This window comes from Oncorhynchus gorbuscha, linkage group LG07 (assembly GCF_021184085.1).
Source record: "Oncorhynchus gorbuscha isolate QuinsamMale2020 ecotype Even-year linkage group LG07, OgorEven_v1.0, whole genome shotgun sequence".
In the NCBI taxonomy this organism is placed as follows: domain Eukaryota; kingdom Metazoa; phylum Chordata; class Actinopteri; order Salmoniformes; family Salmonidae; genus Oncorhynchus; species Oncorhynchus gorbuscha.
Window position 1 is genome coordinate 34,049,519 of NC_060179.1, and position 24,232 is coordinate 34,073,750.

Consider the following 24,232-nt stretch of genomic DNA (forward strand, 5'->3'; position numbering starts at 1 on the left):
TGATGCATATATCTGTATTCCCAGTCATGTGAAAAGCATAGATTAGGGTCTAATTTCTTTCTTTAATTTGACTGATTTCCATATATGAATTAGGGATAACTCAGTAAAATCGTAGAAATTCTTGCATGTTGCGTTTATATTTTCATTCAGTGTAGATGCTATGAGACACATTCGCTATAAAACAGCAGACAAGCCAATCCCGAGCCCCTCTGATGAATTGAGTATAGCTTAACCTTTGCTCTCCGAGCCCATTTGTCAAGCAGTGGAATAGATCCAATTTACCCCTAATCTCAAACAAGCCTGTACAAACCAAACAAAGAACATTCACTGCATCTTGTATCATTATAATTAGTCAGTTTAAAACATTTGATACATTTTCTCGCAATATGTAATGCATAGAGTCATTTGTTTTTAGTAGTTCTATACGTGTTATATGTGTTTTATTTTGTCTCTCACATCAAGCACATTTTATAGGGGTGCATGGGCATGGGGGGAATGAGGAGGGGCATGGAGAGGGTTGTCTGTGTTTTTGGGATAGTGAAAACCTCATAATGGTGGTAGCAATTCATGAAACAATTAAATTCAAAGTAATAAACCAATGTTACAGCTGTAATGCCCTCATCTGAGTGTGACAATATGCCCATTGTTGTTCAGTGGTGGCGCCCTTGGCCTGCTGTTTGAGTACCACTGCTATACATCTTGTTGAGGGAATGCTGTCTTACCTTGGATGTGTGGTGGATGAGAGCTCTGTTTCTCAAACCTCTCGAGTACCCCCCTGCAATTCTACTTATTTGTCTCAACTGGTCAACTGATCATCAAGCCATTGAATCAGGTGTGAGTCAAGTAGTTGAATCAAATGCGCTAGCTAGTACTGCGAAACACTGTGTTAAGAGTAACCAGGGTCGTATTCACTAGGAACCAAATGGAAGCAAACTGACTGAACAGTGGTGGGACTACCTGAACTTGTCCAAAAAGAAACGCTTGTTTTCGATGTAAAACGGTGCTACGGTGTGCATAATGAATACGACCTAGGTGTGCTAGTACTGGGAAACACTGTGTTAGAGTATCACAGCTGTCTTGTGAAGAACATGGTGTCTTACTTTGGATGTGTGAACTGGTCGATCTTCTCCACTAGGTCTCTTCCGATGCTCCTCACCAGGTCATAGAAGTCATTCTCCGTGTAGCCCTCGGCCAGAAGTAGATGTTGTTGGTCAGAGGTGGGTTCCTTACTGAGAGGTTGAGAAGGGGAGGAGGAGGAGGGAAGAGAACGAGAGATAAAAAGAAATGAGTGCACTTTTAGAGAAAAAAAAAACTAAAAAGGAGAGACCGCAATTCACGCTTTGGGTTTGTCTTCGCCACTGCCACCAATCACGTTGTTTGAGATTTTAAATCAGTTTCTAACCAACAGCCAATGGAATTCATGCTTTGAATTCCCTACCCAAATCATCTAAGTCACTTCAAACCTAGAGCTGCTACACAATCCCCATGAAAAAAGCTACTTTTAGATCCTTTTAGACCAATTATTTGGCTGATCCATTTAGGGTAAAGAGTTTCCACACAGAGAAACTAAGAGGAAGATGAAGAAGAGCAAAAGAGTGGGTGATAATGAACCGCCAATGACAAAAGAGTAGAGACGCTGTGACAACATTCCCTTTCGAATCGTGTTGTGGAAAGTAGAGGTTGAAACAAATCACGCCAACATTTTTAGCTGGAGGATAGAACAGGAAGACAAAAACACATTCAAATCTGTGGAACTTTCCACAGGCTACACTGGAACAGACTGCAGGGAGGTAAACCAGACAGGCCTGTGTGTTGTGAAGCCATGAGTCGGAGTTTGACTCATACCCGATGGAGGTTTCACAACATTAGGGCTTTGGGGATCCCTGGTCTCTCCTCAGACCCCTCACACTGGGGAAATACGAGGCTAATTAGACACGCTCGCTGAATCCCAAATCAAACTCTAGCCCCTCTTCACTAGGCACTTCGGTAGAAGGCACTTCTGTAGATCTGAAGAGATTGGATAGGGGTAAGCAATATGGAAAAATTCCATCAAGCCTATCTGAGGGCAAAGTGAAGCAAGTAGCATATTGCTTATACTTATCCCTTCAGATCTACAGGAGTGCCTAGGGGTTGATTTGGGATTTAGAATAAACCTAAAGACATAAATGGATCCCCTTGTCTTTGGTAGTACTGTACAATAATGGTATTTTAGCAAAGGCTTGCATCTGACGCAACTTCCAGCCAATGCATATACTGACACCACCAACTACGCTGCATCAAATACCACAGTCCAACCGAGCCATAAGAAATATGGGTCCAAAAAACACCTCCCCTGGCTGTAAAGAGGAGGAATAATCCCAAGTGTCAACCAGTCCAGAGCGGCGTTGGTCTCTGGGGCCAGGAGGGTGGACCAGGCCTCTGCCACCGGTCTTGAAGTGTATTCAGAGGTCAGTGGAAAACACAGAGGGGGGGGGGGGACTCTGCTGACCTCCCCGGTCACACCTCATTACCATTCCAGCGTTTAGAGAGAGGATTGGGGGAGGGGCTGGAGGCAGGAAGAGAAGCCGTGACCAAGCGCAGCGAGAGTGCACAGGCCCTGGGCAGCAGCAGAGGTGACAAGTCAGTGCATCCAAACCCGGTTCCCGGTACAAGTTGGAGAGCACGAGCTATAAATAATGCCAACAAGGTCATTAGGCATCATGGAGGGTGGGATGTCTCTCTTCTCCTACCCCTTCCTGCTCCTTCCTCCTTTACTGCTGTGGGCCCGGAGTGAGTGATGGAGGGAGGCTGAGGGGGAGATGGGCTGAAAAACGAGCGGGAGATGGAGTGATCGCTCACCGACTGCTTGCTTCCCACTCCAGGGCCACAGTCCGGCCCTGCCATATTGTGGGTAGTAGAGTGTCTTACATAGTGTGGGCATGATCCGGCCCTGCCATATTGTGAGTTATAAAATGTCTTGCATAATGTGGGTGTTTCATAGAAGGCCTGCAGAATACCGATATTGAAAGGTGGTGGCTTTTTGACAACAGAAACCTTCCTTGACTAATTAAAATGACTTGTGAAAAGTGGACGTCTGCCATAATAAAAATTCCACATGATACACTGTGCAGTGCAGCGTCTGCCATATTCAAGAAGTGCCGCATGGATAACCTCGGTCAGGTAGGTGTCGACAAAGGTCAATGTGAACGTCTCATCATGTACCAACTTCAATCAAATCCAATTAAATTATGTGTAATTATGTTCAAAGTAAGCATGTTCAAAAAGTCCCTGGTTCTGGCCCCCCAAAAAATCTATCAATACTTAGTTTAAAAAAAGGTAGTTAAAAAGCAATTAAAAGCGATATTAGTTTCTGGCCAAATCCTTCAACAATGACGGCTACCATCGAGTCATCTCAGCAAACAGGTGACGTCCTAACGACAATAGGCGATGTTATTTCCCTTTAAGGGTTTTGGCGAGATGTTATCTCACTGACGTTCTAGGGACCGTAAGCGGACGTTCAGTACAGGTCCTGGTCTGGTCGCGGTATAACATTATAATAAGGTATTTTGATGTTCATTAGGGAACGTTACGAAAAGGTTCCTGTTTGGTTCTGATAAGACGTTATCCATGTGACATTCGATGACCTAAAAGGGACATTTCATGATGGTCAGTGGTCCTCAACTGGTCTTGAACCAGGCTGTTTCAGTCGCGATCCAATATTTGTGTCGCAATTTAGTTTTTGTCAGGACCTTTTTAGGACGTTCTCAGGACTTTTTACTAGTCCTCAGGACGTTGTGTGATAGACTCAAAGTTCTATCACGTTCTTGGGGACCTTTGTCTAGTTCCCTGTAAGTTACCAGGAAGTCATTGAGGACCAGGTCAGGACCTTTTTAGGAATTTGATTTTACTAGTCCTTAGGACGTTGTGTAACAAGGGAATGTTCTCTGGGGGACCTTTGTCTAGTTCCCTGTAACTTGCCAGAAAGTAATTGAGGACCATGTTAGGATATTTGTAAGATCTTCTCAAGACATTTATTTTACCAGTAGTCAGGATGTTATGCGATGGTCCCAGGTGTCCCAAAACATTATAAGTACATTAATTATGGGGGTTAGAAGGTAAGTGGTACGGTGTTCAGCTAAAACTGTGTAAAAATCTTTCATCGATGAAGATTACATTTGACATGATAATGTAGTAGTATTGCCTTTTCAATATGACTCCACCTCAGATTTGAACTCACAACTAGGGCTGTTACTGTGACCGTATTACCACCACACTGGTGGTCACGACTCATGATGGCAGTCAAATTCCACGTGACTGTTTAGTCACGGTAACTAGGCTTCTCCATATGCTCTGATGCTGCTGATGTAGTAGCTTGCTAAACTTGCTAACTGCCGGGTACCCGTAATTGTCCCTCTAATTACTCTGACATCAATGCAAATGTAATCGAAAATCTAATCAAACACTTAATGAGAGTCCATGAGCTGATGCACAACATTTCTATAGGCTATGCAATTGTGTGAGAAAACATAGTGATGGCCTCTATTAAAAAGAGGAGGATCCGATCAGCTTTCTATAGGCTAGGCCGACTATTAATTTCTCAACTTTCCTAATGTTAAGCATATTGCTTTGTTTTAAAACAGGAGTATGGCCTACCTAGCTGGCATGAAAATGAACCATGGAAATGTGTCCTCCATTCACTATTTAAGTGCATAGTTGAAGCTGCCCCTGTTTCATGATAATGGTCCATTCTAAATCAAAACAAATTTCACACATACAGTTGAAGTCGGAAGTTTACATACCCCTTAGTTAAATACATTTAAACTCAGTTTTTCACAATTCTTGACATTTAATCCTAGTAAAAGTTACCTGCCTTAGGTCAGTTAGGATCATCACTTTATTTTAAGAATGGGAAATGTCAGAATAATAGTAGAGGGCATGATTCATTTCAGCTTTCATTTCTTTCATCACATTCCCAGTGGGTCAGAAGTTTACAAACACTCAATTAGTATTTGGTAAAATTGCCTTTAAATTGTTTAACTTGGGTCAAACGTTTCGGGTAGCCTTCCACAAGCCTCCCACAATAAATTGGATGAACTCAGTTACACAGAGCTGGTGTAACTGAGTCAGGTTTGTAGGCCTCCTTGCTCGCACATGCTTTTTCAGTCCTGCCCACAGATTTTCTATAGGATTGAGGTCAGTGTTTTGTGATGGCCACTCCAATACCTTGCCTTTGTTCTCCTTAAACCATTTTGCCACAACTTTGGAAGTATGCTTGGGGTCATTGTCCATTTGGAAGACCCATTTACGACCAAACTTTAACTTCCTGACTGATGTCTTGAGATGTTGCTTCAATATATCCACATCATTTTCCTCCTCATGATGTCATATATTTTGTGAAGTGCACCAGTCCTGCAGCAAAGCACCCCCACAACATGATGCTGCCACCCCATGCTTCACGGTTGGGATGGTGTTCTTCGGTTTGCAAGCCTCCCCCTTTTCCCACCAAACATAACAATGGTCATTATGGCCAAACAGTTCAATATTTGTTTCATCAGACCAGAGGACATTTCTCAAAAAAGTACAATCTTTGGCCTCCCGGGTGGCGCAGTGGTCTAAGGCACTGCAATACAGTGCTAGCTGTGCCACCAGAGACTCCAGACTCTGTTGCAGTCGGTTGCGACCAGGATGTCCATGGGGGTGACGCACAATTGGCCTAGCGTCGTCTGGGTAAGGGAGGGTTTGGCCGGTAGGGATATCCTTGTCTCGGGCCGGGCGCAGTGACCAGGTCGCTAGGTGTACGGTGTTTCCTCCGACACATTGGTGTCGTCTCTCCCGATCCCGTACGGGAGATGTAATGATGAGACAAGACAGTAACTACTAACAATTGGATACAACGTAAAAGGGGGTAAGAAAAAAAGTATGATCTATATCCCCATGTGCAGTTGCAACCCGTAGTCTGGCTTTTTTAAAGAGCAAAGGTTTCTTCCTCGCTGAGCGGCCTTTCAGGTTATGTTGATATAGGACACGTTTTACTGTGGATACAGAGACTTTTGTACCCGTTTCCTCCAGCATCTTCACAAGGTCCTTTGCTGTTGTTCTGGGATTGATTTTCACTTTTCACACCAAAGTACGTTCATCTCTAGGAGACAGAACACGTCTCCTTCCTGAGCGGTATGACAGCTGGGTGGTCCCATGGTGTTTATAGTTGTGTACCATTGTTTGTACAGATGAACATGGTACCTTCAGGCATTTGGAAATTGCTCCCAAGGATGAACCAGACTTGTGGAGGCCTACAATTTTTTTTCTGAGGTCTTGGTTGATTTCTTTAGATTTTCCCATGATGTCAAGCAAAGAGGCACTGAGTTTGAAGGTAGGCCTCGAAATACATCCACAGGCACACCTCCAATGATGTCAATCGTCTATCAGAAGATTCTAATGCCATTATATCATTTTCTGGAATTTTCCAAGCTGTTTAAAGGCACAGTCAATTTAGTGTATGTAGTGAATTTAGTGCACTTCTGACCCACTGGAATTGTGATACAGTAAATAATAAGTGAAATAATGTCTTTAAACAATTGTTGGAAAAATTACTTGTCATACACAAGGTCCTAACCGACTTGCCAAAACTAAAGTTTGTTAACAAGAAATTTGTGGAGTGGTTGAAAAACGAGTTTTAATGACTCCAACCTAAGTGTATGTAAACTTCCGACTTCAACTGTATTATTTAGTACATGTAAAGACAAGATTAAATGAAAAAATAGTGTGATAGGTGACAATATTAGCCTATCACCTGTGAACGATGCACAGCAAAACACCAGTCTCAACGTCAACAGTGAAGAAGTGACTCCGGGATGCTAGCCTTCTTGGCACAGCTCCTCTGTCCAGTGTCTGTGTTCTTTAGCCCATCTTAATATATATATATATATATATATTGGCCAGTCTGAGATATGGCCTTTTCTTTGCAACTCTGGCTAGAAGGCCAGCATCCCGGAGTCGCCTCTTCACGGTTGACGTTGAGACTGGTGTTTTGCGGGTAATATTTAATGAAGCTGCCAGTTGAGGACTTGTGAGGCATCTGTTTCTCAAACTAAACACTCTAAAGCTCAGGGATGGGGCTGGAGAAATGTAACAACTCTTAAATGTATAGATAGAGCTATGGCCTGAGGTCAATTGAACATTTCACCTAATATTGAGGCAATACTGTTTGTTAACAAAGACATTGTTTACACACAATGGATTAAAACAACTTTTTGGGAGGTTATGATGGGGTAAAACAGTTGAGCTAAGCTCTTGAGGCATTTATAGTTGACAACCTATTCTTTAAGAATCAATAGACCTATACGGTATCATTCATGTGAATGATCAAAACAGCTGTAAATATCACCTTTTAACATAGTTTTTAATTGACCAAAGGGCCGGTTAAAAGGCCCCCCATAACGGTACAGCAGTGGCAGCATCACCTCTGCCTGAACCGGCACCTGCACTCCACCTGTCTTTACACAGTGAGAAGGACTCATGAATAAAACATCCCGACAGTGGGATAGGGTTGAGTGACATGCGCAAGCCTGTCCTCTCGACCCGGGCCGTGGAGAAAAAAAGCCTGAGGTAAAGTGAAAAAAGAAAGAATGCAGGAGGTAACGTAAGGGTTATGAGTGATGCTGAACTGAAGTGGTACTTAGTAGTTCTTAGCAGTATGTTACTTGAAGCGGATGTGGTTCAATGTCTGAGCTGAGTGTCATTCCCTGGGGCAAACCAAACAGGATATACAATTTAAGAAGCTATTACGTGCAGTTGCCACACCCCTGTGGCAAAAACAAATGTTCGGAAAATACTTAAATGCAAGATTATTTGACGGAAGCACAATGTGTAAGCGAATTAGGAAGCAGGCAAACAATGACAGTCATGCTGTGGTCAACATGGATAAACTAAACTGCTTTGGCAGCTCTACATTGGTCCTTTCCTGGCGAACAGAACCTTGGTTTAGTGGGATAATGGGCATGCTTGGGCATTCTTATTCACACAACCGAGGGAAAAAAACAGCTCACGAAAACACATTACAGTAAACACGGGCGTGACGAGGAATACCAATGGTCCCCGACGGCACAGAGGGCATTAGGAAAACGAGAAACTCTCTTCCGGGAAAGAGAATAGAAGAGGGGGATGGAAAAGTTCATGTGCTTTCAAAAAAGAGCTATGAAGGCTATAGGCGGTCAGGAGGGAAAATGTAAAACGTGTGTGTACACGTTTGATGAGTGGGTGGGGGTCAGGGTCAGGGAGACGAAGGCAGAAGCAGAGACGGAGGGTGTAAAGCAGCAGTAACTAAACAGAGACTGTCAAAAGGTAGAGGAGGAGAGACTATTAAATATCTATATATAGTGTCTGAAATGGAGCATAATGTAGCCTACCTGAGCAAGAACCTCCATTGAATGAAAACTAACGAGCCATACACTACCTTCAGGTATGAAGTATGAAACCGTGTGCTCCTCTGTGATTCGACATGCGTATTACCTAGTGTCAATTCGAGAGAGATTTTGGCCAATCATTCTTCATCCATGCTTTCCTTCATTCATTAATTCTTATATTCAGTTTCGGGGTTCTAATTGTATAGTTTGATTGTTATTGTTTATGATCCAGGAGCTAGAATGTAAAGAAATTCCAGAACACTATGCTTGAAAAGTATTGCTTATTTATTTTACCTCTGCGGTGCCTTCAGAAAGTATTCACACTCTCTGACTGTTTTCACATTTTGATGTCTTACGAAGTGGGATTAAAATGGATTTAATTGTCATTTTGTCATCAACGATCTACACAAAATACTCTGTAATGTCAAAGTGGAAGGAAAATGTGAACCTTTTTATTTTTTATGGAAAATAAAAAACAAATGTATCTTGATTTAGATAAGCATTCAACCCTCTGGGTCAATACATGATATAATCACCTTTGGCAGTGATTACAGCTGTGACTATTCTGGGTAAGTCTCTTAGAGTTTTACACACCTGGATTGTGCAAAATTTGCCCATTATTCTTTAAGAAATTATGCAAATTGTCAAATGTATTTGATTTTGTAGGGGGTAGATCAGCTTCATTACTGCAGATAGATTGTGGCTTCTACCAATGTAATTGTCTTCATCATTTCCAATCCCCCATATATTTGGGGGTAAATATAGAAAGTACATATATCTTTAATACATTGTCCCCTAACCCTACCACCCCTCCCCAACAACACTTAGGCTTCTTCTTCCTGCTTATACATACTAAATACATTTTACAGACACAGTATATTTTACTATAGTTACCTTTTGTTTGTTTTTAGTCTCATCCTTCCACTCAACCCCTCCCATCTGTCTCTGAACACCATCCAGTTTTGATTTCTGTCAAATTGGTTGTTGATCATTGCTAGACAACCATTTTCAGGTTTTGACATAGATTTTCAAGCATATTTAAGTCAAAGCTGGAACTCGGCCACTCAGGAACATTCACACTCTTCTTGGTAAGCAACTACAGTGTAGATTTGGCCTTGTGTTTCAGGCTATTTTCCTGCTGAAAGGTGAACTCATCTTCCAGTGTCTGGTGGAAAGCAGACTGAACCAGGTTTTCCTCTAGGAATTAGCTTGTGCTTAGCTCCATTCCCTTTCTTTTTAATCCTGAAAAACTCCCGTCTTTAACGATTACACGCATACCCATAATATGATGCTTGAATATGTGGAGAGTGGTACTCAGTAATTGTCACGCCCTGACCTTAGAGATCCTTTATATGTCTCTATTTTGGTTTGGTCAGGGCGTGATTTGGGGTGGGCATTCTATGTTTTTTGTTCTATGTTTTCTATTTCTGTGTTTGGCCGGGTGTGGTTCTCAATCAGAGGCAGCTGTCTATCGTTGTCTCTGATTGAGAACCATACTTAGGTAGCCTTTTCCCACCTGTGTTTTGTGGGTAGTTATTTTCTGTTTTGTGTGTCTGCACCTGACAGAACTGTTTTGTTTGTTCCCCTTTGTTATTCTTTGTTCTTGTGTTCAGTTTCATTAAAAATCATGAACACGTACCACGCTGCACCTTGGTCCTCTTCTTCAAACAGCCGTTATAGTAATGTGTTAAATTGGATTATCATAAAACTTTGTAATCAGGATAAAAAGGGAATTGTTAAACTTCAAAAGTTTCCAGTAATATACCCTCCCTGTGCAACCCTAGATATGTTTGTGGTTGTATACAGGTGTAAGCAACGTTTGAAATTATTTAGCCAAATATTATATCTGATTGGGCATCTTGCAATCAATTTGCAGTCTACAAATGATTTGCAATTATGTTCCGGACCCCTGACTGTCTGCTCAAGAAAAAAAAAATCAGCCAGTGACTGAATCTAGTTGATGATCCCTGCTTTAGTACCTTGTCACAAACAGAATGCATGTTTTATGTGGGACAGCGATGATGTAGTCATTACAAAATCATGTTAAACACTATTATTGCATACAGTGTGACTTGTTAAGCACATTATTAATCCTGAACTTATTTAGACTTAACAAAGGGGTTGAATACTTTTTAACCCAAGACATTTTAATTTTTAAATATAATTCCACTTTGACATTATGGGGTATTGTGTGTAGATCAGTAACAAAACATCTCATCTCAATTAATCCATTTTGAATTTAGACTGTAATACAACAAAATGTGGAAAAAGTCAAAGGTTGTGAATACTTTCGGAAGGAACTGTGAGTTTATTGGTAGTTCATAAACAAAGATGCATGGAATGTGTAGTCTGAACAAGCCACGTTTGGTGATTTACTGCCATCTGCAGTGCTGGAATGTTTGCTCAGGAGTATAATTCATTGGCTGATCCCTCCTGCTGACCTGGATGAAATTCTGTGACCCCTCTGAAGTATCACCCAATTGACTACTTTAAAATGGGCTTTGTGGCAAGTGCTACTTCTATCCAGATCTATGGTCGAAACCTCAACGGCCAAAAATGGCGGAGTAATAGTGTTTTAAAAAGACAAATATAATCTAGGGCTTTACCTGGAAGGTGACTGGGCTGTTGATGTTGGGTGGGCAGAACTGCTTGATGAAGCGATTATCCTGGCTCCAGAAGAAGCGGATGTTGGGGATCCCGTACAGCACCATGGCCAGGCGCTCCAGGCCCAGTCCAAATGCACAGCCCATCTTCTTAGTTGCTTCAGCTGGAAAAGGATACAATAAGAAATTAGACTAGTTGTTCTCAGACCTTTTTGGAATGGTTACCCACCTAAAGCTAATTGGGATTTACTAGTTACCGAACATTTTTGCGACACCGACACATTGAGTATGACAATTTTAGGTGTTTTGAGAACTGATAGTCTAGAGCAGGTATTCCCAAACTGGGGTACACGTAATGCCATTGGGGTACGCGTAATGACGTCGGGGGTACGCAAAATAAAAATGTGATTCACATAAAAAATTAATTAAAAAAACATAAAAACATTTTTTATTCTTAACATTTTCAAACAGTCCATTTATATTTTCCAACGGGGCTATATATTTGGGTGAGGTTTTTCTCTTGCCTGAGTAGCCTCGTTTCATTGCCAAAAATAAAATGAAACCATCTAGTGTTCAGCGAAATAGCAACACAAGGTCAAATACAGGTAACCCAGTCAAATAATTAACATCCAATCACCTTAACCGTTACTCTCTTGCGGGAATTCCACTAATGGTCCGTATGTAGCCAAACGTAGCTGCTGCTCATTCCGTTTGCTCAAAAATGGATGAATGGTTAAAATAAGTAAGGCCGCGTCCATAGACACATACCAGCTCTACTGATAGCACTGCTACTACCAGCAGTACTACACCTGCACCTGTCGACGACACAAATTGTTCTGCTTCCATGAGCACATCAAATGCAAGCATCAATAATTCTGCATTTGTTGTTAGCCCAGCTAGCATGGACTGTTTGTGTGTCGTCATGCAGTTGTGAATCTGATACAGCCAAAGAGCTACTGCCCCCTTACCCAGGAGAGCACCGAACAACAGACAGGGATGTTGGACCATCTGAGAGGCGCAAATATGATGAGAACTACATTGATATGAGGTTCACTTATATTGGGAGTAGTGCCTTTCCTCAGCCACAGTGTGTTATATGTGCAAAAGTACTATCTCCCAACTCAATGAAACTGTCGTGTCTTTGGCATCATTCAAGTTAATACTGTTATTTTATCAAATCAATTCTCTGTAATTATTATTATGTGATTAAACTAATCATATAAATGTAATTAACTCGGAAGTCGTGGCACCAAGGAAAATCTTCAGATTACAAAGTAATACTTTTCCTAATAACTTTTCAGATATTTTAATATCTGATCAATTAGTCTTCTAATTAATGAATTATTCTTTACCTCACATTAGTTTAATTCCAAACATTGTTGGTAAATTGTTGGTTATCTGCACGAACCCAGCCTTCACTATGAATCATCCATACATCAATTGTCTTAATCATTTATTTACTAACCAACTAAATAATCACAGAAATGCATAACAAACAAACAAGCAGTAGGTATGGTTACAAGGAAATGATAGGGGATGTGCCCTAGTGGGCTAAACCGGTATGGCGGCTTGATAGACAAAGGGACTGAGAAGGGCGCGAAAGACAAAAGGCACTACACAATTGATAATTATATTGATAGAAATACTAATCCTTTGCACATGAACGCTCACTCATTAGGGAATATTTGCAATCAATATATATATTTACGCACAGTGTGTCGTCGTGATCTCTGTTGGAATCATCCGTCTTTCTGTTGGAAACTTCATCTGAACTTCTCTTTGCGTCCCTGGTGTCTTTCGTGGTTAGAATGGGTACTTCAGAGTCCCATTCAGAAATATTATTATAGATTAGGTGTTATCGGTCTTCGCATTTCAGGTCGACATAACTTCTAACTGCAGACTAGTAATTAGTATCGAAGATTTGCTCTTATTCGGTCAGATCGACAGTCTCAGAGTTTAACCACGTGGTATGGTTAAGAATTCAGCAACAATTACAACCTTAGCTTATCCTGTGGTTTTTGTGGTCTCTACTCAGAACTTAGCCCTCTCGGTAATTGAGGTACGCATGGTCTGAAGTGGGCTTCTCTAGGTTTTAAAAAAAATTCAGAACAGCAGAAAAGGATGTCCCATGTGCCAGATCAATGTCTGTGCTCATGGAATGGGCCAATGACTTAGTTAAACTCCAAAGGGAATTGGATTCTCTTTCATTGAACAGTTTAAAATCACATTACATCATTTCACAAATATTTTCACCATTACTCATTCATTTTATACAATAATTAAATGCAAATCTCATAACGGAGACTCTTGTATAAACAGAGTTATGGTAACGTGGCTGTAATGTCTCTTAATGAGGTCACAAACATTAAACAAAATGGACCGGTCGTAGCTGGATTCTCCACCGACCGTTTACGCATTCTCAAACATGGACATTGTTCAGTTCTCAAGTTCTGTGATGTAGAAGAAGTTCCTTTGTTCTACTGTGGACCCTCTCTCTTTACTGCATGAGGGAGAGAGTCTCCTGCAGGAATGTACGACCTGAGATAACAGAACCTGGGTGTAAGAGGGAGAGCGGGGGAAGGCACTCACTATACCCAAAGAGGACCACATCATGACAAAACCTTCACTCTAGACTTAAGATGACTTTTGAGCAGTAAGACATGTATAAAAGCAACAGATACTATTATTAAGAAGGGGCTAGAAGCGTCTTATATGGTGAGCTACCGAGTGGCTAGGACAAGCAAGCCCCATACTATTGTGAAGGACTTAATTCTTCCTGCTGCCACAGATATGTCTGGGACAATGCTGGGGGAAAATGCCAAAAAAACTATACAGACAAATTCTTCATTAAACAACACCATTTCACAACGCATCAGTGACATGGCAGGACATGTTTTGAAACAATTACTGCTTCGCATAAAAGCCAGTGAATTCTATGCTATTACAGCTGGATGAGTCAACAGACGTGGCAGGCCTGGCATAGCTCCTGGTATATGTCCATTACGTTTATGGGGGGTCAATCTTCTGCAAACCAGGACAACAGGAGAGGCTATGTTAAAGTACTGGACAGCTTTGTGACATCAAATGGACTTTGGTGGTCAAGATGTGTTGGTATCTGTACTGATGGCGCAAAAGCCATGACAGGGAGACATAGTGGAGTGGTAACGATCGTGCAAGCAGTTGCTCCCGACACTGCTTGGGTACACTGCAGCATCCACTGAGAGGCTCTTGCTGCCAAGGGAATGCCTGACAGCTTGAAAGATGTTTTGTTATGAATTTTATCAATAATGACTAAACAATGTATACATTTAACTAATTGAAATCTACCCTGTTTTACTATATCTGATTAGTAATGTTAGTTCATAAGAAAGAGGTTATGTAGCATGGACAAGGGATAATTAGAAATTATAACCATTGTGGAAGAAGGAATGTATGCGTTTACCGGAAGTAAGCAAAGAGGAAACCTTAACCTATGTTTGAACCGACCCAGCTATAACTCTGTGGAGATAAAATAAGACAGCGAGAGCCCCTCCAGGTTCTCCGTATCTGGGCAGGACTGGAACTGTCAGCTAAGTGGTAATAAACTGTGGTGAGACTGCAGGAGATAATCCAGATATAGTGTGTAATGTATGTGCGTTAGTGGGTTGGAATGGACTTTTGAAGCAGCTATGTCCTTGTCGGAGAGGAGGAGGGACATTTAAGACACTATGACATTATGTGTGATATATAAACTGATGTACATGGTATTTTAAGTAGACCTCTCGGGAATAAACGCTATTGATTCATTTTGAGACTGATCTTTGTCTGTTTCATGCAAACAAGAACCTTACAAATTCTTAGAAACTGACTAAGTGTTTTTCTTTATTATAATTTAATTGGTTAATGAACATACAGGAATTAAATTCATCTAACAGTTCTGGACACTACAGTAAAAATGGTTAACTTTGTTAAAGCAAGGCCCTTAAACTCTTGTGTATTTTCTGCACTATGCAATGATATGGTTATCAAGCGGAAAAGTATTGACACGTTATTTTGAATTGAGAGACGATTTTAAAGTTCTTTACAAACCATAATTTTCACTTGTCTGACCACTTGCATGATGTTTCTCACACAACTGGCCTATTTGGGTGATGTTTTTTCTCGCCTGAATGATCTGAATCTAGGATTACAGGGCCAATCGCCAACTATATTCAATGTACCGGACAAAATTGAGGCTATAATTAAGAAGTTGGAGCTCTTCTCTGTCTGCATTAACAAGGACAACATATGATTTTTTTGTGTGCAAATGAACTCAAGCTTACGGACAATGTAAAATATGATATAGCGAAGCACCTGAGTGAGTTGTGTGCACTATTACACAGGTACTTTCCTGAAACGAATGACACAAATAACTGGATTCGTTATTCCTTTCACGCCCTGCCTCCAGTCCACTTACTGATATCTGAACAAGAGAGCCTCATCGAAATTGCAACAAACGGTTCTGTGAAAATTTTATTTAATTAGAAGCCACTGACAGATTTCTGGATTGGGCTGCGCTCAGAGTATCCCGCCTTGGCAAATCGCGCTGTTAAGACACTGATGCCCTTTGCAACCACGTACCTATGTGAGAGTGGATTCTCGGCGCTCACTACCATGAAAACTAAATACAGGCACAGACTGTGTGTGGAAAATGATTTAAGACTGAGACTCTCTCCAATACAACCCGACATTGCAGAGTTATGTGCATCCTTTCAAGCACACCCTTCTCATTAACCTGTGGTGAGTTATTAACAATTTTCAATTAACAAATAAGGTTTTATATGTAAGGTGGTTAAATAAAGAGCAAAATGATTGATCCTTACTATATTATTATTTGTGACCTTGTCCTATAAGAGCTCTTTGTTACTTCCCACGAGCTGGGTTGTGACAAACTCACACTCATTCCTATGTTTAATAAATGTATCATGTAGTGTGTGTGTGTGGCAGGCTTACAATGATGGCAAAAAACAACATTTGAGAGTGCGCTGACCCTGGTGTTAGAGTGGGTACGCAGCTGGAGGTTGAATGTTTGAAGGGGTATGGGACTATAAAAAGTGTGTGAACCACTGATCTAGCGAATAGAGTTTTTAAGTCCTTGAGCCTCTTCACTCTACACATTTTTATTGAAGACCAAAGGTAGCACAGCCAATTCAAATATTCAAGTGCTTAACTGGACTTGAAAAGCCCTGGTCTAGGGGACGAACTGGACAAGCAACGAGCAATTTGCAGGTGCGATTCTGGACAGCAAACTGTATCATCCAGTGCGTCACCTTGATAGTGTGTCAATCAATAGTCAATGGTAAGTTGTTTTGATGTCGATTGTTCTCTGACGATCCAGAATGTATTGTCAATGCATTTAATTGCCTTAAGATCAGTCCTGTATTGATGAACTATCTACAAGCCTAATGGAACATGCTTCCGTCCTATGCGGCTGAAGTTCGGTAAAGTTAACAAACCAGACAGACTGATAAGCCTTTCATTTGTGAGGAGGAAACCAGCAGAAAACCAATTATTTTCAAAAATAATAAATCAGGGAAGACTAGTGTGTTTATTAATATGATATTGTCCATGATATTTACATTACAGAAAATGGAACAGCCCTCACATACAGTGAGGTCCAAAAGTATTTCGACAGTAATTATTATTATTTTCTTCCCAATTTGGTAGTTACAATCGTATCCCATCACTGCAGCTCCCGTACGAACTCGGGAGAGGCAAGGGTCGAGAGCAATGCGTCCTCCGATACACGACCCTGCCAAGCCACACTGCTTGCTTAACCCCAAAGCCAGCCGCACCAATGTGTCAGAGGAAACACTGTATATCTGCCGAACAAAGTCAGTGTGCATGCGCACGGCCCGCCACATGGAGTCACTAGAGTGTGATTGTACAAGGACATCCCGGCCGGCCAAACCCTCTCCTAATCCGGATGACGCTGGGCCAATTGTGCGCCGCCTCATGGGTCTCCCGGTCACGACCGGCTGCAACCTCGCCTGGGATCAAACCCGGGTCTGTAGTGACGCCTCAACCACTGTGATGCACTGCCTTAGACCGCTGCGCCACTAGGGAAGCGACAGTGACACATTTTTTTGTTGTTTTGGCACTGTACTCTAAATATTTGGACAAATTCACTTATGTATATTAAAGTAGCACACAACGACAACATCAAGCTCGTGACTCTACAAACTGTTGGGATGTATTTGCAGTTTGTTTTGGTTGTGTTTCAGATTATTTTGTGATTAACAGAAATGAATGGTGAATAATGTATTGTGTCATTTTGGAGTCACTTTTATTGTAAATAAGAAAATAATATGTTTCTGAACATTTCTACATTAATGTGGATGCTACCATGATTTTGGATAATCCTGAATGAATCGTGAATAATGATGAGGGATGGGTTCAGTAGTGCTAACATTTTTTGATTGTCAAACAGCAGCTGTACCACCTGAACTCATCCAATAGGAATGCTGATATCGTATCATCCTTCGTCTAAATATTGTGGCAACCAGTTAGTCTAAACAACGGTGATATAGATGTATTTTTTTTTGCCCTGCAATCACATTGCTACAATCACTTAAAATAGTAGAGGGCAGCAGTTGTCTTATGAGTGACAGGGGAATATATCCAAAAAACTTTAGTCTGGAGGTGAAATTTGTCACTTGACAGGGAAGGATAGGGGTGTCATCTGTACTCTGTTTCTGATGATTCTGATGATTATTTGCTTAGCGAACTCTGTGACCCGCACAGAGATGAAGGCAGAGCAAACAGCAAAGCTCCTCGTTTCCACTCCAGTCTCGTACTTTTCCCTCGACTGCAGAGGGATTCTGCTTTATATGGTAATGAGCAAGGGGAGCATGGCGGGTCAATGCTGACTGAAAAACACATATGAATAAATCTGAACTTCATAAGGAGGAATCAATCAGCCTCCCTTCCTTCCTCATACACAAAGTGAATACATTTATGTGTAATAAGATATACACAGACACGGTTAAATCTCTTAGTTACTTCCGTCCGCACACATACAGTGCAGTTGAGGTCGTGTATTGCTGTAGTGCACTGTGCAGCTGTTCAAAAAGAATCATTGTGCTCTTTCACTCACTGATCTGTGAGTGAGAGGCAGTGACGCACAAAAGATAAAAGACGGGAGTAAAAATCCTGACAGACGCTTGTGTGTGGCAGAGCTGTGCTGTGAGTCTTTTGGCGACGAGCACTAACATCGCCTCGGGTGCCAAGGACGTCAGCCAAAGGATGGCACGAAAGACGCACAGCATTCAGCTATGACCTCAGATGAAATACAGGGGGAGTGGGTCTGGAAGGGAGGGGGGTGTCTTACGAGGCCTGCCCAGCCCTCCCTCCACATCACACCCCAGTACCGCATAATCCTATGACGCTTTCTCTTAGCCAATCACAGTGGGCGAGAGGAGATGTGTTTGGGGTGACGGGAGTGTGGCGTCTGACGGTATATCCACCTTGTGGTGACATCAGTAGTTCTAATAGTGTTACAACACGCACACACATCCATTGGCAGGGTTTAGTTTCACAGAAACTTTTATCCATTCATCTCTCCCTAGTTTTTTTTCTCTCAAAATCTCTGCCACATTCTCTATTCCCCCAATAACTACCCACCTCTCCAATATCTCTTCCTCTGTTCTCTCCAATTCTTGCCCCCCCGTCTCCTTCTCTCCATTACTCACATTCCTTTTTTACCTCCTCTCCTTTCCTTCCCTGCTGTCCGTCTCTTTCCATCAATTTTCATCTTGCTCTAGTTCCATTTCCTCTATCACTCCTTTGATCTCTCTTCATTCATCTTCACCCGTTTCGCCTCTCACTAAAGCCAGATTTACCCACACCTCTTCTTCCTCTAGCCTAAATCCTATTGGCGGTCCCACAACCAATGTAAGTGGGAACTATGGGTAACACTTTACATTAAGTTGCTCCTGTTTAATAACACTAATTACACTAGTCACAACATGTTAATACAATGTTGTTACATAGTATTTGGTAACTACATTATAACTGCATATTAATGGAGGGGAGTGGTTTTTGTAATTACACAAGATGAATGATGGACTGTCCCTTATTCCACCTGTGAAATAGCAAAAACTGCTTAACACCATTTCAATGTACTTCCAAAGTAATTACTAAAATGTCAAATGTTACCAAACACTGTATCTGGGTTACGTTGACAAGACCATGACTGCCTGGGCTCCCATACAGAGACCAAGTGAAAATGTATTCACTGAATAAATAATTATCCTGTGTCATTCCATGTCATTTCAGCAAGCCATGACACCCTCCATCTCAGATTATTCTGAAATCGTTTCTGTAGCTAGAAATAGATTAAATAAGCATTCCAGAAACATTACTTGGTTGAAATATAACTTGATCTCAGAGAAATTAAGCAAATTGATTGCACCCAAATTGTCCATTTTAATTTATAGGACTCAATAATATAATAATAATATTCAATAATGATAACAATGAGTAACATGAGAAATCCAAAGAAATTGTCAAAAAGGTATTCACGGCCCCTCCGTACTCCATGCCAATCATCCTATGTTGTCACGCCCTGACCTTAGTTATCTATGTTTTCTGTATTATTTTGGTCAGGACAGGGTGTGACGAGGGTGGGTATGTGTGTTTTTGTCTTGTCTAGTGTTTTTTAAAATATCTATGGGGTTTTGGTATGTCTAGGTAAATGTAGGTCTATGGTGGCCTGAATTGGTGAGGCAGCTGTTTATCGTTGTCTCTGATTGGGGATCCTATTTAGTTTGCCATTTTCCATTTTGGTTTTTGGGTTATTGTCTATGTGTAGTTGCATGTCAGCACTCGTTGTATTAGCTTCACATTCATTTTGTTAGTTTGTTTAGTGTTCTTCGTTAATTAAAGAAGATGTATTCATATCACTCTGCGCCTTGGTCTCCTCACTATGACGACTGTGACATATCTAATGTATTTTTCCTGTTCAGAGAAATTTGTCATTTAAGTTGTTGGGTTTATGTCCCATCCTACATCCTGATATTACCAGGTTCTGACCACTAGATGGTGCCGTTCCTGCTATTAGGCGATTCTTTAAAAAAGACATGAGTAAACTTACAATAGCATGCTAAATATATTATGTTAAGAGATTACAGGCACCTGCACATTTTTTGACAGGTAAGGTCATTGTGATATTTACACTGATCTTCATTTGCATAGTGTGATTAAAATGGATTTCCAAGACAATATTGGCTCAGGCGTTCTGTGGTGCCGTATTGAACCACAATAATGAATAAATAATGCCGCAACATAAATAATGCAGTTTGATTAGCAACAAAGTGCAATGTTTTTGTTGCGATTTATAAATCAATACAAGCCAAGGGAAGAGATGAGGTGGGTTTAGAAAAGAGATGGGTTTCTCCTTTCTGATAGAAAGAGAGAACATTCTATGCAATAAGCCAGTATTTTACATTTTGGGGTGAAAGGTAGCCCAAAGGAAGGCATCATGTGATGAAGAAGTGATGACTGGCTACCGGAGGGCTTCTAGTGTCAGATCATTACTACCACTATCCTTGAGTAAGGCAACTCCAAAAATTACTCTCCATCTAGAGGCACTGCACCATGGCTCAGCCTGTGCCTCTAAACATGTCTGTGTGTTTTTGTGTGTGTATGTCAGGCTTAGGGAAAAGGCATTAGGTCCATTTTCATTCTAATCAAATGGACAACGTATTCGATTTTATGTTGCCAATTCACAAGCAGCCTGTGAGTTACCTGTTCAAACCCAGACCTCTTTCAGTCATCTCACTTTCAGACATTCAGGCAAAGATAAATCAACTTAAAGCAATAGAGGCAATTAAAGAGAAAGTCACATTGGCGCCGCACATAATCGAAGCCTCTGCAGGCGCAGTCAAAAGACGCTAACTTTTGTAGAGCCTGTTTTATTCATGTGACAATGAACCATGTCGTCTTTGAAATGAAAAGGAGTGGGCCCTTGCCCAGACCTCTCTATTTAACTTCCTTTACAGAGGGAAAAGTGGACATGTTCTTCCTACTCTGAGGAGCAGAGACGAACTAGCCATAGGGCAATTACGGAAATTTTGGAAGCACGGTTTAACCCTGTCAGATGGGCTGGTTAATCTTAGAAGATACAGATGATAAAGTCTTATGCTCAGCTGGCCCCTCCCCGGATTTTGTGTCCAACAAGCTTTCTCTACCCTGAACCTTGTTCTGAACACCTCCAAAACAAAGGTCATGTGGTTTGGTAAGAAGAATGCCCCTCTCCCCACCGGTGTGATTACTACCTCTGAGGGTTTAAAGCTTGAGGTAGTCTCCTCATGTAAGTACTTGGGAGTATGGCTAGACGGTGCACTGTCCTTCTCACAACATATCAAAGAGGCAGGCTAAGGTTAAATCTAGACTTGGTTTCCTCTATCGTAACCGCTCCTCTTTCACCACAGCTGCCAAACTAAACCTGATTCAGATTACCATCCTACCCATGCTAGATTACAGACACGGAATGTATAGATCGGTGGGTAAGGGTGCTCTCAAGTGGCTACATGTCCTTTACCATTCGGCCATCAGATTTGCCACCAATGCTCCTTATAGGACACATCACTGCACTCTATACTCCTCTGTAAACTGGTCATCTCTGTATACCCGTCGCAAGATCCACTGGTTGATGCTTATTTATAAAACCCTCTTAGGCCTCATTCCTGCCTATCTGAGATACCCACTGCAGCCCTCATCCTCCACATACAACACCCGTTCTGCCAGTCACATTCTGTTAAAGGTCCCCAAAGCACACACATCCCTGGCTCACTTCTCTTTTCAGTTCGCTGCAACTAGCGACTGGAACGAGCTGCAACAAACACTCAAACTGGACCGTTTTATCTCCATCTCTTCATTCAAAGACTCAATCATGGACACTCTTGCTGACACTTGTGGCTTCTTCGCGGGATGTATTGTTGTCTCTACCTTCTTGCCCTTTGTACTGTTGTCTGTGCCCAATAATGTTTGTACCATGTTTTGTGCTGTACCATGTTGTGCTGCTGCCATGTTGTGTTGCTACCATGTTATTGTCATGTTGTGTTGCTACCGTGCTGTGTTTTCATGTGTTGCTGCCATGCTTTGTTGTTTTATTAGGTCTATCTTTATGTAGTGTTGTGGTGTCTCTCTTATCATGATGTGTGTTTTATCCTATATTTATTTTCAATTTTTAATCCAAGCCCCCAAAAGGAAGCCTTTTTGCCTTCTGGTAGGCCGTCATTGTAAATAAGAATTTGTTCTGAACTGACTTGCCTAGATAAATAAAAGTTCAATAAAAAAGAAAGAAAGAAGCAAATATTGGGCCAGTGTGGTTCATCTTTCACCCAAGGGGCCTGGCCGGTGTGTGGGGACTAGAGGGGAAAAAAATGGAGCTGGTGTGTTAAAAATGCCTAGGCCGATTTCTGGTCCCAGTCCATTCCTGCTGAGGAGGCATGGGGAAGCCACAAAGGTCAGAGGGCCCATAATGGTGGATAATAAGATACTGAGATGGATGGGTTAATCTCTCTAGGGTCTGGAAGGGTTGAGCTTTCCAGAGGAAAGGATGTTGACTGCATGTAAAAAATGTGACACAGAATAATGAGCTTGTGTCTCCAGTACATACAGGTCACCACACAAGTGCCCTTAGCCTGCAATTGCGCATAACACACTTTTCAAAGAACCAATCCCACTGGGCACAGATGTCAGTTCAATATCTAGTTTTGATTTACATTTGGTTGAGTTAACATCTAACATGAATTCAACATGAAATCAACAAAATATTTCACCATGTCTTTAGATTTCGGTTAAAAATTGAGTGAAAAAATTACAAAAATGCCCCTATATTGTTGACTTTTAGAAAATGCACTTAGTTTCCCACATTGCTTCAACGTCATCACATAGATTTGTTGGGTTGAAATGACGTCGAAACAATGTTGATTCAACACATTTTTGCCCAGAGGGATGCCTTTATTTCCATGGCTTTAAAAAGCTGAATACTCAGCTGAATACCGTTTCCCTAATTGTCCTGTGTCTTGGTGTCAAATCTATGAGCTAATTCTGCCTTTGTCTTAAATCTCGGAGGACTTTGACTCCAAACTTCCTTCTCGACAACGGCATCGAGAATAGCAAATTATTCATGAGGGGGATGACAACGAGGCTTAACCTGCTCTAAATGGCGGATCAAGACTAAGCTGTGTCGAGTTCCAGTTTAGGAAACTTCCTCTCTTCACTCCCCTGCCATTTACCTCTAATCCTTTTCAAATTAAATGTGCCTTTCAGCGCTGCATATCTGATTCTTCGATGTATACGCAAACAGTGTTTTTTTTTCCTAGCACATGCAAATAAAAATGTACTAAATAAATCCACCTGAACAAGGAGCTTTGTCAAATGTCGGTTCAAGAGGTCACTGACCAGGGTCGGCCACCTTTCGAACCAAAGACGGTTGTGAAACTCCTATTTATTACTATCCTTCATCAAAATTACAAAATTCCATATTTGTTTCCTCACTTTGTTATTCTGTGGAAAAGGACAGAGTGCAATCCACCATTCCACCTTCCGGTATGTTAACGTAGCCACTGTCACTAGCCGCTAACTTGAGCGTTTACCAACCAAATTGATCATTTGGGTAAACTATGCCTTTAAACATTCAGTGAAATTAGCTTGTAATGGCTTAATTATTAACCCAACGTCTCAATTAGCTTAACATGGCTGATCGTGGATGACTGTTGGGTCCCCAGTCTGCAGCTGCCAGGGGACGCAGGGCCCACACACTCACAGTGACATGTTCATCATCACTCCCTTGCTACTTCTTCACATCAGGAAGTAAATTCACAAATAGATTCATATGCAGCCAGAAAAATATGTCTGACAATCCAATTTGGAGTTCTGACTTCATTTCCTTTTGGGAAGGGGCATAAAGTCTCTGGTTGACTTCACGTCAAATTATTTTGCCATCTTTGTATATTTGAGGTTGTAGTGTACATTTACTCAGGATATTGATACAGTATGCAGGTTCCCTTTGTTTTATGCAGAAGTGAAAAGGGTGCTATTACTCCACTGCAGTATTTTCTATCAGCACACATTTTACTGGCAAACTAGACAAGCCAGGCTCTTTATCCAATGTAAAGCTAAGTTAATCAGTTAATGAGGAAAGTGTTTCAGTGTAAGGAAAAAGACCCGTCACTGAACACACTAAAAACAGAGATATTGATGAGTGTTGATCCCAGTGGA

The 24,232-nt window shown here is 41.4% G+C and overlaps 1 pseudogene; it reads right to left on the reverse strand.

Moving 5' to 3' along the window:
- The window catches only part of LOC124038985, a 120,326-nt pseudogene that overhangs the window by 67,697 nt on the left and 28,397 nt on the right, over nucleotides 1-24,232 (reverse strand).